Here is an 11480-nt window from a genome sequence, read left to right as displayed (position 1 = left end):
TTGTGTCGTTTGGACCCGGAGTGGACACACCGTCTCTCTCTCTCCCTCTCTCCCTCTCTCTCTCTCTCTCTCTCTCTCTCTCTCTCTCTCTGTGTGTGTCGGTGTCTCTCTGTCAGCTCGCTCGCGCTGGATTTATACCTGGAGCGGCTCGTGGCTGCTGGAGGAGGATTTTTTTCCCGCTGGTTCGGTCCCGTTTTTTTGGATGTTAGCGGAGCTGTAGTGGATTACTGGGAGCGTGTGTTGGTGCCGGACTCTGACTGGTCTGTCTGTGAGGAGACGTGGACACACAAAGGTCAGTGTTTCTTCTTCTTCTGACGTTCCCCTGCGTCTCAGCTGCTCCCGAGAAATGTGTGTGTGTGTGTGTGTGTGTGTGTGCGCGCTTGCCATCTTAATTGTGTGTGTATCTAGGAAGTGTGTGTGTTCTTGCAGAAAGCAGCGGGATGCACCGGGTGGGATTGTGTGCGTTTTGTGCGCATCATGCTTTTTCAGATTCGTGCGTTTCTGTGCGTTTTTTTGGGTTTGCGTGCGTGTTTTGCATCTTTGATTGATGGCTGTCAGTCAGCCGGGCAGCCGAAGAGGCAGGTGTGTGTGTGTGTGTGTGTGTGTGTGTGTGTGTGTGTGTGTGTGTGTGTGTGTGTGTGTGTGTGTGTGTGTGTGTGTGTGTGTGTGTGTGTGTGTGTGTGTGTGTGTGTGTGTGTGTGTGTGTGTGTGTGTGTGTGGCTGCTTTAAGTTGAGCTTTTCATGCTGACGGAGTCGTCAGGGCTCACGCAGGGAGGAGATTGTCCTCTTTTCCTGTTTTCATATCCCTCCTCCATCAGCGCCTCTTGTTGTCTCCTCGTTATCTTCCTGATAAATATTCAGCAGGTCGTTACAGACCCGGGGATCGGCCTCTCGTGGACGGCCTGGCTTTGTCTCCTGTGCAGCTTTTAAGGGGTTAATTTTCAGGCTGGCAGAGAGGAGACTCAGCTATCGATGAAAACATGGATTCTGTTCTGGGAGATTTTTGGATCAGGTCCTTTTTTCAAATCTGATCCAGGCATGAATGAGAGGATTAGAACACAGATGATCACCACCACGATGTGCTCTTCATGAAAAGATGACACCTGTGTAGATATTTACTGTAAGGTCATCAGTGTGTGTCTCTTACAGGATGTCTTAATGATTAGTCTGCTGTAAGAAGATGTTTTACTCTAATTCTCTCTTCTAAAATATTCCCTGAGCAACATCTAACATCTCAGATTTAAGATCCAGAAGCGACCAGCGGCGTCTAAGGAAGTTTAAGTTTTGGTGTTTTTGGTGCAAGAAGAAAATTACGATGAAGAAGAATAGAGAGGAAGGAGCGTGTGAGCAGCGGAGCTCCGGCTCTCAGGGAGCAGAAATAAGAATAAAACTGTGAATAAAGACTTTAAATAAAGTGACTTAAATGTGCAAAAGGAGAAAGCTGTGCAGGATGGAGCTCATCACGTGTCACTGAGGCTCCAGCCATCGTCTCTGTTGATTCACCCGCCCGATAAACAGATTCAATATTCAGTCTATAAACTCTGTCTTTCTGTTTCTGTCTTTTTTTGACACTCAGACGTGACAAAGACAAAACGCTAATCACCGCATAGATCATAAGTCCACCTGACCTGGGGCCCCTCTGAGGGGGGGGGGGGGCACCAAAGATCTGAGGTGGGGCGTGAGGCTCTGTCTGCTCTGAGGGGTCATAATTAGATTTTATACAAACCGTTAAACCGGCTTTTATTCAGTGTATGAAGTGAAGACACACGATGGGGTAAAACATGAAACAGATTTGATTTTGCTTGAGTCATCAACTTTTTCTTCCTTTGTTGGATTTTGGAGATGTGTTGTATCTGGGTGGTCAGATGTTGACAGTCATTGGACGCCGTGTATCGCTGTGCGTTGAGATTTGTGACGGGTTGTAGACGCCTGACTGAATACTTTTGATATCTTGTGTTTGTCAAATCATGATCGATGGAATCAATAAAGAACTGAAGCTTTAAGAATCTAAACGTTGTTCTGCACTTTATCAGATCTGTGACCTGTGTACTGTCCCTTTAAATCTTTAAAGGGACAGTACACAGGTGTGATGCTCAGGCTGCAGGTGAGCTCGCTGAAGTTCCCTCTGGACGCTCAGGGACTTGAAACTGTGAACTTTATTTTGACCCCGGTGGTCCTGGAGGTCAAAGACGGGGTCCATGCTCCACGGGAGGGGCCTGAGGCTGGATGCAGGCGGGTTCCTGATGGACTCTCTGCAGGGACTGGGACTCCTGGCTGAGTCTCTGTTTAGAAACCCTCATTTGATGATTATGAAGCTGAACTGATGATTAATGACCTCCGGGGGTGTTGAGCTTTCAGCCCGCACACCCCCCTCGTCTCTGAACCCCCCCTTACAGACGCGCTTCTGCATCGTGACCGCGCCCCTTTTTCTGTGCTTGCATATCATTTTCCTGCGGTCCTGAAACAGTTTTTATGATGTTTGATTTGAAAAGATTCTTGGACTGAGATGAAAATCTAATCTGGTTTCCACTGCAGGGATTTCTTGTAATGATATCAGATTAAACCTATATGTTGCCATGGTAACAAAAACAGCACAACTTATTCTAACATGCTGTTTTATTTATACCTTTGTCTTCATCTCAAAAGTGGGATGTGTCCTATGTACCGCTGACACGTGCACTGATACGACCACAGCCACCAACGCCACCCACTGCACGCCACCTGAACTCACACCCCGTTCCTGCAAAGCATGCTGGGATACACGGCGTGTTCATCAAAGCCCCTCGTTAGTTTTATCTGTTGACACATCCCAGGATATTTCATCACTCATGTTCACGCTCTCTGGTGATCATGAGCGGGCCCACACATCAGTGTAATGATTCTCACGTCCATATGTCCCGTGCTCGGTGCGCGGCGAGCCCTCGCCACGGAGGTTAAAGCGTTTTTTTACGGTGTGTGTTCTGGTTTTACAGCCGTGCATTAATGTTTAAGAGCTGCTTCATAAAGAGATGTAAAACGCTCGGCTGCTCCTCAACGCTGCTTCATCACATTCAGCTCACGTGTTGATGGCGTTTCCATGCAAAGGGCGCCGTCCTCTAGACGACACAGGAAGTAGGAAGTAGATGGTGGTGCGCAGAGTTTAGTAACCGCACTTTCTCATGGACTGTTATGTCGTTTCACACGGAGGTCAAAGTTCACATGTTTGTTTCTCAAACAGAAACTAAACCAGGATTAACACCGCCCCCCTCGCCCCCCCCCCCCCCACCCCTCCCTCCAGTGTGACCTTTACCGTCCACTCTGACCACGTGTGAAGGTGTCATGATCCAAAACGTCTCCGTGCTTTTTTGAAGAGTTGAACACCTGACTCTCTCATCTGTGACCGGGTCGCTAACCGCCGCCGGCTCATTGTGCACGCTAACCTTGGTGTTTTCGTTTTGGACACAACGACCTGCGAGTCCCACCGGTGGGTTCTAGGTGGGCGGATGGCGAGACGGGAGGAAGAAGAAGAGAGGGAGAATGATTTGAGTCCCGAGCAGGAAGATTAGCCGCGTCGCTGTGAAAGCTGCTGCATGTCATCAGACATTATGTTCTCTGAGCAAATCTGTACCGCGGGACTCGCCTTTTGTTCTAATCCTGTGTGTGTGTGTGTGTGTGTGTGTGTGAGAGCTCGACAGTAGTAAATTGTAGGAGAGGAATGTTGTCAGAGTTGTTAGATAATCAGTGTGAGCAGATGTTTCTGCTTCTTCTCTCCGTCTGACTTTGTTCTAACTAAATGATGACAACTTCCTGTTGAAGGCAACGCTATCATCGACTAATCTCCAGAAAATCGTCGATCGTTCCTGCTCCTGAAAGCCCTGAAACCAGCTCTCTAAAAACGTCTAAACACGTAACCATAAATCTGTTTTAGTCTTTTAGATTCTCTCAACCATTAAAGGAGCAGTATGTAACTCTGACCCCCTAGTGGTTAAAATGGGTACTGCAGTCTAAATTCTAAACATCATAAGAGAGCTGTCCCCCCCCCCCTCCTCTCTAGAGGCCATGCTCACACAGGTCACCATGTGGTGGACTCTGAAGCTTCAGTGTTTATCCAGCTCTGCATGGGTCTGTAAACCTTTCTGTGTTCTAACCTCTCTCCATTTTTCAAAAGCATCTCCAATATTGATCCTAGTTTGAGCACGTTTCTGCTCGTGGAGCTTATTAGAAACATGCAGAGGCTTTTTAGGTCGGGTACAATCACTTCTATCTGAACCACTTCTCTTGCCCGCTTCCATCGCTGCAACACCTGTTGACCTGATAACTGCTCTCATATCTGACAAACTGAGGGGCGTCCAAAACGGCCGTGTGGGGGCGTGTCTTAAAAGCGCCTACCTTCTCTGGTCCAAACAAATCCAGATCATTCAGGACTGTAACTGTGATCAGTTATCTTTTTATGAATCCAGCTGTCTGATTGGTTCAGTGTGTGTTGATTAATTAATCAGATGAGTGTAACTGAGACTGCTGAGGTCGTGGATCTCTCTCTCTCTCTCTCTCTCTCTCTCTCTCTCTCTCTCTCTCTCTCTCCCTCTCTCTCTCTCTCTCTCTCCCTCTCTCTCCCTCTCTCTCTCTCTCTCTCCCTCTCTCTCCCTCTCGTCCTCCTTTTGCTTCATTAGTTCAGAGACCAAGAGATTCGCTGATGTCAGGAGCTCCACTGAGTTACATCAGGGCTGCACACACACACACACACACACACACACACACACACACACACACACACACACACACACACACACACACACACACACACACAGACAGTGCTGAGGTCATGTCGCAGGGAAATCAGAGTATCCTGACACACACACACACACACACACACACACACACACACACACACACACACACACTCAGAGTACAAATGTGTGTGTGTGATGTTTTTGTAGCGCTCAGTGATACAAAATGAGGGAATCAAGAAGACAGGAAGTTCTCAGACCTTTTAATCTTTGTGTGTGTGTGTGTGTGTGAGTGAGTGAGTGTGTGTTTTCCACTCCCTCTCCTCTTGTTCCCTCCCGTCTCTCTTGCTGCAGGGCTGTGTGGTGTGATGAATCAAACACACCTGACAGGCATGATGTGTGCTCTTTGTTTCCTCTCTCTCTCTCTCCTCTCCTCTCCTCCTTTCCTTCCCTTGCCTCCTCCTTTCCTCTTTCCTCGCCCTGACACTTTTTTTGGGGGGTAAAACGGTGTAACTGTGACGCAACAGGATGAAGGCTGAGGAGGCTGCTCAGCTGCACGCTCGGCTCAGAGAGGATTTGTCTCGTGTTAAAAATCTAATCTCAGAGTTTTAATCTTAATGAAGACAGAACGGGTCACTCGCCGTGTTATTTAAAACTTCACATTTCCTCACATTAGTTCTCCCTCTTTTATTAATTTCTGTTCATCAGAGTCAGCGGTTTAAGAGCTAAAAATCGACTTTCACAGATCAGCTGTTAGGGGCAGGACTCACAGAATCACTCAATGATGACTCGACAAAAAACAATATGACAAAACATGACATGTCAGGATGTAATACTGCAAAATACTGTGGGATAATAAACGGAACAGATCATCCAAACGTCCAGATTTTTCTTCTTCTGGCTTTTCCTGAACCTCCTCTCCTCTCGGGGTGATTCATAAAGTTCATTAAGAAAATGAAAAGTCGTCCAGAACACATCTGCACAAAGAGTCTCTTCCGCTCCTTTTTCCAACCTGTAGTTCAGTCATGTCTTCAGATTCTGGATTTCTACTTTTCCTGCAGCAGCTTCCCTCCCCGTGTTGATGAATTCTCGCCTCAGGTTATCACGCTGTGTGTTTGTAGCGTCTGAATCATGCATGAATGTTAAACAAGCGCTGCATAAAACATGAAACACTCACATGCTGATTCTACAGACGAGCAACAGTCCGACGTGTTGGGAGATCCTCCGCTTCCTCTGCACGGCGTTCACATCATCACAGCTTCTCCGCTTTCTGCTGGTTATTAACAGTCTCACCATGCACATTGTGTGTGTGTGTGTGTGTGTGTGTGTGTGTGTGTGTGTGTGTGTGTGTGTGTGTGTGTGTGTGTGTGTGTGTGTGTGTGTGTGTGTGTGTGTGTGTGTGTGTGTGTGTGTGTGTGTGTGTGTGTGTGTGTGTGTGTGTGTGTGTGTGTGTGTGTGTGTGTGTGTGTGTGTGTGTGTGTGTGTGTGTGTGTGTGTGTGTGTGTGTGTGTGTGTGTGTGTCAGCCTAAATTATTTGTCACTTTTACGTTTGGTTTTATTTTTGAGAGATGGTTTAAGAGTCATCTCAACACACACACACACACACACGCACACACACACACACACACTCTCTCCCTTGTGTCATTCAGTTAAACTTTTCTGACTTAAAACTTGAAAACTTTTAAACTCTTGATTTTCTTCTGCTGGTTTGATGCCCACTGGCACAATAAACAAACACACACACACACACACACACACACACACACACACAGCCAGGTGACCTCTGTGTGTCTCTATGAAGCTTCTCTTCCTGCTTTATTGATCAGCTGTTGGCAGCAACACACACTGCTCTCTCTCAAGGTGTGTGTGTGTGTCTCTCTCTGTGTGTGTGTGTGTGTGTGTGTGTGTGTGTCTCTCTGTGTGTGTGTGTGTGTGTGTGTGTGTGTGTGTGTGTGTGTGTCTCTCTGTGTGTGTGTGTGTGTGTGTGTGTGTGTTTGCAGAGGAACAGTCGATACTCTGGCAGAGGAAGATGCATTCTGACTTTTTTTTTAAAATCTGGGGGTTGTACAGAGACATGAAGATGAAGTAATGCATTCAGATAAACACAAGAAATAGATTTTTAGAAAATTAATTCATGCACATTCAGCAAAACTTCAACCTGCAGTCGATGAAATGGCAGAAAGATGGAGATGGATGTCCAGAGAGACGATAGAGACGATCTGTTTGGTCTTTAACTTCTGGTGAAATAGATTTAAAAACAGAACACTTTTGTTGACATGTGGCCGGTTTGAGTCGAAGGTCTAAAGTCAGATTCTAAAGAGGAACTTCAGCCCGGAGTTTGAACCCGAGGTCTGAATGTGTTTGTGTTGTTTTCTGCTTCATGTCGAGACACAAACAGGAGACTCAAGACGCAGCAGAGGAGATGTTATCCCGTATCCTCCTTCTCCATCTTCAGCTGATAAATCCTGCAGCAGACGATGCACGAATGTGATAAAGAAGCTCTGAGACTCAGACAAACATCGGGTGAGAGTGTAGAGGCCGGTCAGGACGGATCTCTGATTTTCAGGTTTTCAAAGTTTCATATTGTTGCTCTAACGTTCCTCCTGATGACGTCGGGATGAGCGCTCGGAGACAGACGCTGAGCAGACGTCTGATTAACTCGCGCTCTCAGTTTAATGTTTGAGACAAACAGCAGCAGAGGTTCACACAGTAAACAGAACTACAGCTGTGTTTGTCTTCAGATCAACATCTGCTGCACAACACTGACACACTGACACACACACTCCAGTCTCAGCGGCTGCTTCCCCCTTCAGAATAAGACAATAAAACCCATCTGTGGTATTTGGGGTGTTGGTGTGAGCTGACCTGCTGACCCTGACTCTGAGTGTTATTTATTCCTGTTTACTCTCTCTACATTCACTTACTGCTCCGACTGAAGCAGCTGAAGGTTAGACCGGACTGAACACACGGCACAGAGTGGTCCACTGTGGACTTCTTCTTCCTGGAAACAAAACACAGACCTCAGTCTGAGAGTCTGTTGTTTAAAGCATGTGAGTGAAGTAAAGGTCAGACCTCAGGACAGAAGAAATGATTTGAAAGCCTTTACTGTGATTGTGCAACAGGACACAATGAGATGAAGGACAGAAGTTACAGTATGGTCACATTATTATGTTTATATATTCTTTCCATTATTGTTTACATGCATATATACATTATTTTTTCTCTAACTAATTTTTCATTTATTTATATTTTTGTTTGTTTACTCGCTACTCCCCACTAAGTTCTGCACTTTAATGCATCACGCTGTCACAACACATTTCACACCTTTCTAACACACCTGAACATAAAAATCATTTCTTGACATTCATCTCATTTAAATGTATTTTGTATTGTTGCTCTGTGTCTTTACTTATGTTTTGCTAGTTTGTATCTATTTTGTCCGTTTTATTTATTTTTATTTTTTTATTTTGTTTATTTTGTTTATTTGTTCTCGCTTTAGTTGTCATGATTATATATTCTTGTTTCATTTTGTTCACCTTATCACCAATAAAAAAAGAAAAAAAGAAGTTACAGTATAGAAACTTCACTCCCCTCTCCTATTGGCTCGAGCTGAATTCTCCTGAGAATATCCTGCTGCGTTCTCACCTCACTCTGACCTGCTGCAGAATAAATACGAGGAGGCTGGAGGCGAAACTCCGGCTGTTTGCGTTCATATTTACAGTTTTTCAGGAGATTTCTGCAAGAAAACGGCACAAGATGAATAAATCCTGATTTTCAGATTTGTAGTGTTGACCCGTGTGACTTTAATAATCCAGCGTTTCATGAGGACTCGGATGTTTCTTCTGTGCGTTCTCATGAAGAGAGATTTTATGTGGTCAGGATGCTTTCACCAACACGTTTAGCTCAGTCTTCTTCTTCTTGACTAACAGAACCATCTTCATCATATCTGCACAAATCTCCCGTCCTGGATAAAAAAAAACCTCTTTCACTCAGAAACCTGCAGGAAGAAATGAAAAAGTCATTTCCATGTAATTTTCTGCCGTCGTTCTGAAGTTTTTGTGTTAAAGTGTTCTGACAGTCGGAGAAAAACGTCTGCAGCTCAGACGGGAAAGTGGAAATGATGAGAGCGGAGACAGGAAAATGAGGAGGAAGAGGAGGAAGAGGAGTAGAGACATTAACATGAAGACAGAAAGATAAATAGGAGGAGGAAGAGGGGAAGAGGAAGAAGAGGAGGAAGAGGACGAGGAAGAAGAGGAGGAGGAAGAAGAGGAGGAAGAGGAGGAGAAGGAAGAGGAGGAGGAAGAGGAGGAGGAGGAAGAGGAGGAGGAGGAGGAGGAAGAGGAGGAGGAGGAGGAGGAAGAGAAGGAAGAGGAGGAGGAAGAGGAGGAGGACGAGGAAGAAGAGGGGAGACATTAACATGTAGACAGATAGACAAAGAAGAAAGAGAGGAGGAAGATAACGAGGAGCTCAGCCTGATAAAAGGATCTACAGTGGAACGGGTATTTGTTGTGAGCTTCAGGACGGCTGCTCGGCCTCCTGCTGAGAAAACTTCCGACGTTGTTCAGTCTTTTGTCTCTTGGTGGAGATGTGAGCGCTGTGGGAGGCGCGTGTGAAGACTCACAGCCGAGGTGTGAGCGCTGAATCTGAAAGTTTTTGTTTCCTCTTCCTTTTGTCAGATCTGTCTCCTCCGATCATCAGAACAATGAAACAACAGACAGATCAAACATCTGAGAGTCAGATACTATTAATGTTTATACTGATCAGTGAACTGGACAGGAAGTGGAGTGTTTGTTCCTGGAGAAAGAAATCAGTTCAAGGTAGAAACATTCGATGATTAGAATTTAAAGGTGACATATCCTCCTCCTCCTCTTCTTCAGTTTAAATAAGTCTCAGAGCTCCTCAAAACATGTCTGTGAAGTGTCTTGTTCTAAATCCACTCTGATCCTGTATTTGATCATGTCTATAAAGCCCTCTATTTCAGCCCTGCTCAGAACAGGCTGTTTCTGTGTCTGTACCTTTAAATATGTAAATGAGCGGTGTCTGACCACGCCCCCTCTCTGGAAGGGCTTGGGTGTACTCGGGCTTTCTCGCTCCATGTCCTATTGTTTACGGTGAGAAGGCAGACTCAGAGGGCAGAACAAACACCTAGCTGTGGGAGTGTCACCCACCTGGGGGAGGGGCTACTGCCCTTTGTGATGTCATGAAGGGAACATCTCCACACGGCCTTGGAAGGAGGATTTAGAAAACGTTGCTGGGGAGTGTAGTTGAACACTTCTTTTCACAATGCATTGTGGGATACGTTGAGTGATATTTGAGATGCCGCCCGAGTGTCGGGGAACAGATCTGTTGGTTAAGCGTTCATGAAGTGAAAGCAGCTGTGTAGAGCGCTGAATGTTCCCCCGGGGGAAGTCAAAGTTTATCTTTGTTTTTAGGATGTCTGAGAAACATCAGCTGCTCGGAAAAACAGGAAGTTAAGATATGAAAACAGGAAATGGAGTTATTTCCATGTGCGGACCAGACGTCTTTTTTTCTTCCCTGACAAAGTGAAGCTGCTCCTGCTCCGTCCAGATTCATTTGATTACCTGACATATCATGTAAAGTACAGGTAGAGAGACTTGTATGTGCTCGACTCCCCCGCTCATTCCTCTCTCTCTCTCTCTCTCTCTCTCTCTCTCTCCTCTCTCGATCGCCCCGCTCAGTGTCACAGAGGTCTCGGGTGAATTGTGTCTGCGAGATGAAGACAGATGAAATGTCTTTGCAGCGAGTCAGAGGCCGGTCCGGGTGCTGCTGCTGTGTGACCATCAAACATGTGGCCTGCAGCGCTCTTTGATTTCATTTGTCTGACCTGTGTGTGTGTGTGTGTGTGTGTGTGTGTGTGTGTGTGTGTTCCTCTGTTATTCCACTGGACTCAGATCACGGCTGAAACAGAATCTTTTATTTCTCCAGAGAAAGGATGGTCATGTGACTGATACAAGACCCCAACTGGAGCCTCCGGGGTTAGACCCAGAGTTCGCTGGAGGGATTACACTTCCTGTCTGGCCTGGGAACGCTTCAGAACGCCTCCAGGAGGAGGAGCTGGAAAACGTTGATCAGGAAATGGAAGTCTGAGTTATGCGACTCATGTCTTATGTGTTAACATGTAGGAGGCGGAGCTTATGACTCATACCGCGACTCATGTCTTATCTGTTAACATGGAGGAGGCGGAGCTTATGACTCATACCGCGACTCATGTCTTATCTGTTAACATAGAGGGGGCAGAGCTTATGACTCATACCGCGACTCATGTCTTATCTGTTAACATGGAGGAGGCGGAGCTTATGACTCATACCGCGACTCATGTCTTATCTGTTAACATGGAGGAGGCGGAGCTTATGACTCATACCGCGACTCATGTCTTATCTGTTAACATGGAGGAGGCGGAGCTTATGACTCATACCGCGACTCATGTCTTATCTGTTAACATAGAGGGGGCAGAGCTTATGACTCATACCGCGACTCATGTCTTATCTGTTAACATGGAGGAGGCGGAGCTTATGACTCATACCGCGACTCATGTCTTATCTGTTAACATGGAGGAGGTGGAGCTTATGACTCATACCGCGACCGATGTCTTATCTGTTAACATAGAGGGGGCAGAGCTTATGACTCATACCGCGACTCATGTCTTATCTGTTAACATGGAGGAGGCGGAGCTTATGACTCATACCGCGACTCATGTCTTATCTGTTAACATGGAGGAGGCGGAGCTTATGACTCATACCGCGACTCATGTCT

The 11480-nt window shown here is 46.1% G+C and overlaps 1 protein-coding gene across 3 annotated transcripts in view; it reads left to right on the top strand.

The window, feature by feature from the left end:
* LOC132991057 (semaphorin-6D-like) overlaps positions 1–11480 on the top strand; it is a 130207-nt gene continuing 118727 nt past the window's right edge. For 2 of the 3 annotated variants that reach the window (XM_061059636.1, XM_061059634.1), the window contains exon 1: positions 2–292. The gene's annotated coding sequence lies outside the window, so the exon portion shown is untranslated. Of the gene's footprint in view, positions 293–11480 lie in introns of all 3 variants that reach the window. The other variant, XM_061059637.1, reaches the window with a different exon arrangement.

The sequence above is a fragment of the Labrus mixtus genome, chromosome 16 (genome assembly GCF_963584025.1).
Source record: "Labrus mixtus chromosome 16, fLabMix1.1, whole genome shotgun sequence".
NCBI lineage: Eukaryota > Metazoa > Chordata > Actinopteri > Labriformes > Labridae > Labrus > Labrus mixtus.
Note: the sequence above shows the minus strand (reverse complement) of the source record. Positions and strands in the feature narration are given on the sequence as shown.